Raw genomic sequence first — 6,662 nt, 5'->3', positions numbered from 1 at the left:
CGACACCGAGCGCAGCCTTTGGGCAGCGTTTTAATCTTCGTTATCTTGGCTAGCTACGAACGTTGGATCGATGCATTCTACACAAGCCTTACTGGCTAGTTATGGACTGGCAGCTTTGCGTATGTAGACGGTGCGTGCACATAGAGATCAAGGAAACACATGATATTCAGCAACACCTATTAGGCCCTTTACATCCCTGTTCTAGATTTGATTTGCCAGAACGCAAACACTTAAGAGAAAATCAGACTGCCGGCTAGACTTTTAACCATCTGCGCTCGAAAATAACCTGTGAACATAGCTGGTGATGTATCCGATTGGGGCCACTGTGATAATGAGCTCTGATGTTTTTACGTTATAACGGGAGAAAATAAAAGATGTTTCAGAGCGGCACATGGCATTTGCGTCGGATTTAGCGGTTGAACTCACTAGATTTTGTAGTCCTAACCGACCTCGGAGCAAATTTACAATAGTAGTTAATGAAAGCGTTAGGCATGATGATAAAATACAGAAAAAATAGGAAAATCAATTTTTGTCCTTAAACGTTTTTGTCTAGAAACCTTCAACCTATAACGGCGTGCCCGTTATAGGTTTAAGGACTACGTCGCTCACCACTGGGGAACCCAACAAAGGAGCAAAAGGGTGGCACATAAAAATGTACATACAAACTACTGAGAATAAAAGTTTGTCTGAAGCATCCTGGTATGTTACGACTAGCTAAAAATACGTCTAGGGGGACCTAGTGTGATAAACTTGATAAACTTTAGACTATGTGCCTAAAGTACCCTTGGTGCAGACTTGTTCTTAGCTAAATTAAAATCGGGAAGATCAAACATTTTGGACACCTTTATAGATACTTGTTCATATTCAGGGATCATCACTATATACATCTACCTGAATGTCACTTTCCGCTGTCCATCGATTTACTTATATATATATATATATAGCAGACTGTAAGTAAAATACTGCATTGCAAACTAAGACTACTAAGCAGTAAACATCGAGTAATTGTCGCGTCATACTGAATCAGATATACAATACGAGAACCTGTATCAACCATTTAAATTATGATATCAGATTTTATTTTACCAATTGTTTTGGGCAGGCCATGTACTTACTTCATTAACGAACGACTACAGATTTGTCCAACGAATTTGTCACATATTTACATATAGAAAACGCACTCGAATAACAAATTCCATCGCTAGTGCCGATATACAGTGTGCTTCAAATAGCGGAAGCAGAACACGTTCACTGATATTCACGCGGAATCAGCACGTATTAGCCTTCGGGAAGGATCGCTGAGTTGAGAAAAAAAAGTTGGCAATAATCTGAGTATCCGTTGCGTAAGGGCGTTATAAAATTTTTAGAAGAAAGTTAGCCGCCTCTAGATAAAGCTTACAGGGACGTTGCTGCTTGAAGACACACCACACTATTGCTTACGGATGTTTAACGATAGGGGTAAACGCAAGCCCTTAAGAATTCGGCATTCTGGCTGCGTTATTTTGTTGCATCAACGGAGAGCATAACTTCTATCGATGAATAGAAGAGTGCCTAAAAAAATTCTGATTCTAAATGAAGAGTTGAAATAACCAATTATTATAACCTATTTATGTCTGATTCTCCTAGATTATGCGGAAGCAGCATGCCAAAGTAAGGTTACGTATATATATAGTAACGTTATCATATGACCTTATATTTTGGTTAGTTTGACTACAGTTCTTGATTAATGTACATTTGTTTATTTTTAAACATTTCGCACGCGCAATCTGCATCTTAAAATGAATATTAACTGATGTTCGACAATATTTGTTTCGACCTCGGAAACTGCAAAAAGATCAGGACAATTTCTAAGTAAGGAAATAATAACTCTAAACAAGGAAATAGCCTAATACACCTTCTTAACAACTTTTTTTTTTGCCGCAGATAGTGGATTTTTTGTGTTCCAGATTTGGACCCACAGCTGCTTATCATAAACTGTTACATTTTTCACTAAATCCTATTATCGGGAGACAACAAACGCTTGAAAAAACACGAGAGAATCGGGACACATTTTTGCTAAGAGGCTGCCCATGAAAACAATGATACAATTATTACCTGTACATAGTATCCGCTATAATCCGAATCACTTATCACACACGGTTTGCCAACGTTATCTACCTCAGATCGACGGTCAAAGCAACAGAATTACTTTCGCTTCGTTACTATCTCAACATTTCACTCTCGAACAAACACGGATTATTCAGTTAGCTACTAAACAGCTTGACAAGCATGCAAAGATATACCAGTCCGCCTACTTTATAGTTCACTAGCGCTCCCCCAATATTGTGGATGTAAATAAACTTTATTAAGAATCATTTTGTGGGTCACAAGACTAAGTAATCTTGCCAGTGTCTCTTGTTCTTAGTCTCTGAGCTACGTTACGGTCTGTAGGCCAGGAATAGGGTCCCCTTCAATACGTGATAGCAAACCCCGAAACTGTACTCTTAGCTGGAATCTGTCACACTTAGTTTTAAACCTTACCACTCCGTGAAGGGCGCTAATAAATCAGACGACATATATACATACAACACTATACGAATGCTCAACGAACACTAAACATTGCTTATGTAAGCCTCACCTTAGACGTAGCAACGATGAAGTCTTCACAGGTCAATACGGTCAATGTCAGGTGGCTGGTATGACATTGAATGGAAATATTGCCAGATCAACAGCTTCTTAGGTTAGCGAAAAGATCTTAACCAGGTGGATATATAGCAAAGATGACCATCAAGCGCCTGACCAAGTCATTGCTTTGCCGTATTTACTCAGCTGGAACCATCCCGTGTGTTAAATTGTATCGCTCTATTCAGGCTAGTAGCATCAAACCGCTTTCAGATGCGAATTTTATTTTACAGCTTTTAGTAATACATTTCTAGCAGTGAAGAAGCGCTAAACTACTGCCAGAATCTAAGGCCCGAAGCTAAAAAAAAAGGTATATATATATATATATATATATCTCTGATTTTTAACGAATTTCGCGAATGCGACCCATACTAGCTTCCGTAAATTTTCTCTATTGATATTTTTACTAACTAAATATAAACTCAAATAAATCCTTCACCCGCTCGCAATTGTTTGCATAACTTAACTGAATAACAGCTTTATCTTCACAAAGAGAAATGTCTAGTAAAGAGGAGAATTCTCGGGTAATAGTGACTCAACTGCACAGTCGTTGTGCTAAGGAGTATACAAGCTTTTGCTAGTTTTTTTTGCTATAAGTGACATTGTTTGGATCAAACTGTAGGATCAGTCGTATTACCTGACTGAGACTCAGCGGTGACAAAGGAACTGATTAAGAACGTTCTCAGATCAATAGCGTAGGTGGCAGATTGAGTCTTTCGTAAAACCTCAATCCTTGGAACAATAGATGCAACAACATGTAACTCATTAAGTTTCAATCAACTAGTTATGTTTCACACACGAAATTTCAATAAATTCCTAAGTGGGACTACGCGTACGAAAATGCAAAAACGTCCGCTATTTGAATATAAATTAAGCTTGAAATGTAGTAGTAACAATGTCAGTCTCCAAAGGAACTCTATGGGAAAAATTATTATCACTTACGTATGACCGAGATGATAAAACAGTTGAAAATGAAGCGGTAACTGTAAACAAATGTACAGCTTCCTAATCAGCTATTGTTGTAAAATGAAACTTTACAATATAGCAAAGTTCCGAGCAAGACTTTTATGCCCGGTATAAAATGCCGTTCATCTTTACATGTAAACATAGACAGGGACCCTTTACAAGTTGATAGCAAAGTGACAACTCGATCGAATCAGACGATAAATGAGTTCAAACAACAGATCATCACCCGACCCGAACCTAAGTTGATTTCATATTTGAATTTAATTGACCAGCTTGTATTTTATTTTCAATAGCATCTGTCAATTTGAGCTAGTTTACGCTGAAAGCCGGCTTCGACATCTATGACTCTGAACTTTCCAGCCAAATTGAAGCCTATCTAACTTACAATAGGCGCTGATTTTCAGTCCGCCCGCTCTCTTTGACCAGGCATTCGATGGGTCTATTGTGCTCGTGATTTGCTGTCATATCGCTAGTCGCTCGTACCCGATTCACTTACGTTCACTTAGACGTGTTAGCCTTGACGTCTGTACCTCGTTAGAACACACAAAAGACAAGAAACCGGTAATTAAATCATGACATAAACTTGATACCAACTATCGTATGCGAGAATTTTTACAGCTTGTTTGTCAAGGCACCACTGCGGTATTCTACCATTCGTATACAGACACAGCTACTTAATGCAGCCGTTGGAGGTAGATAAACCGCCTTTGAATGTACGACGGCTTTTGACAAGCATCTGGTCCCTGTCTAAGAATTTAGCCAAGTTGATAGCAGTTCTTAGCGGTACCTACTGCACGTAGTAGAAACATGCCACAAATATTCACTTTCAACTAAATAAAATACACTCTATCGTTATTAAGAAACGTTATCTAATTGGTTTCTATTGCGGATCAAACAGCAGAGAGTTTCTAATAAACGTCTTACGCATTCGACTGCGTGCGAAGAATGATCGATCGCAAACAATATCCCCACAGGCAAACACTAAAAATTTCAGTTATCGTAGTCGTTATAAATGGGTCACACCATTGTTTCGTCATTACGTTAATACAAGTAAACGACTGATACACTTGAAATATTTGACCGTAGGCAGAGATTCCGACTACCAGGACCTCTGAAACTATTGCTCTACGCCAAGCCTGTATCGTCATTTACGTTTCTGCGCGTAGCCTTAGCGAATATTAGGTATATTTTAAACTGTATGTCCAATAAGCTATCGAACGTACAAAAAAGCTTCTTCAAGTAAGTATTTGCCATTATTTTAAGTTATAAACACTTTGTTAAATCAGTTGTAGCAATATCGTGTGGATGTTTTCCATCAAAGTCGGTGACGTTCACGAACTCAATGAGAGCAACAACGAAAGCATCAAACAACAAAGATACTGAGGCGCCATAAACGTCTACGTTGCAAATACGCTACTATGCTCATTACCGTCATGACAGACGTTTAGTGAACAAAAATAGGATCTGGAGTCTATCTTCACCAACGAGTCTCTACTAGAAGAATCTTAATCAGTATCTGAGCTGATCAACTCCATGTTCGTAGGTAGCCATATAGTAAACTACAATATACTGTTAGTATTATTATACTATAACTAGATAGGTCGACTGAGAGAAAAAAGCTTGCATGGAAAGAGAGCGCAAATATTGCTCATGGAGTAGAGTGAACCATACGGCTATTGTAATGTAGTATAGATAGTCAACATGTACTGCCATAGCCTGTTGAAAGCTTTAGAAGCGAGTAACTGCCAGTAGATGAAATCGAGCTTGAGCACTCGAGCACTTATACCTGCGAGTGGTTTCTAATGAAATGCTGACGCCATTTTGTAATTACGTGTTAGCGGTCAAATAGAAACACGAGTTATCTGAGGAAACCGGGATACAATTCTCGCCGTGTGGAACTAGTTCAATCGGTAGCTTCTTCTGCAGACTAAGGCTCATTAACGATAGAAAAAATCATCATATTTAATCGCCTATTACTAGTATCCGTCTGAGTGTTGATCCCAAAAACTCAGCATGAAACGGCGTCCTACTGTAGTAAGATTTCAGAACACAATGTATTTCATATCTTTTGTTCAGTGATTTTCTGCGAAGGAAATAACCCTTGCTTACTCCTATATAAACCTCTTTCTAAAAGTAAGCTTCATCAAAGGTTTAGATTGCTTAAAACGTTGAAATTTTGAGAGCAAGTACGCTTTGATGGCACAATACTGTAAACTAGTATTTTGAAAACTAAAACTATTATAATTATTATATTAGGTCTAGTAATTATTATTGTATTAGGTCTAGAAGAAAAGCTGTTAACTAAAGATTTTTCAAATAACTGAGGTCTTACGGTTTCATCGAGAAAAAGGGGTATTTGGAAGCAGCCAATATTATCGCATGTTACAGTGCGTAACTAACATTAGCTGTTATTCAGTTTTAACGTTTCTGTATAAAATAGCCGTTATCCAAGTATTTTAACAAGTTAAATTTGAAATAAGGCTCTCAAGTATGGATTTATTTTGCAAAAAATGGTTCTTATAATAAGAAAACATTATAAGGAAGGCAAGATCTTTTCCTACCCAATATCGGTTGTACCTAGCTGCGGTCAATATACAGTATAATTCGCGGACGCAGAACACGAAGAGAATTTCACAATACATTTAAAAATTATTCTGTAGGGGAATGCAGCGTCTGCTTCCGGTGCGATGGGATAATAACGGGGTAATATAATTTAGGCAACATATTCGTAACGACATAATGTATTAAAATACTAGTGGCAATAATTAATTACAAAGTAACCTAGCCTAATGGGAGACAATTGACCCAAAATAAAACAGAAAAACTCCACAAAAGTGTTAAAAAAAGCACGATAAAAACAGGTTTTTATATTTGCGTAAGTGAAATGCATTTGTCCGATCCTTGATCTAAAAAGTTGCAGCATAATTAATATAATAATGCTAGTTATTTTAGGGGCCTAACAAATGGCCTACTGCTTTTAGCGCGACCTTTATTTATTACTAACTCAATTAGAAAAAAGCAACGTTGAAATTTAA

The sequence above is a fragment of the Varroa jacobsoni genome, unplaced genomic scaffold (assembly GCF_002532875.2).
Source record: "Varroa jacobsoni isolate VJ856 unplaced genomic scaffold, vjacob_1.0 scaffold_1290, whole genome shotgun sequence".
Lineage (NCBI taxonomy): Eukaryota > Metazoa > Arthropoda > Arachnida > Mesostigmata > Varroidae > Varroa > Varroa jacobsoni.
This window is presented reverse-complemented; position numbering follows the sequence as displayed.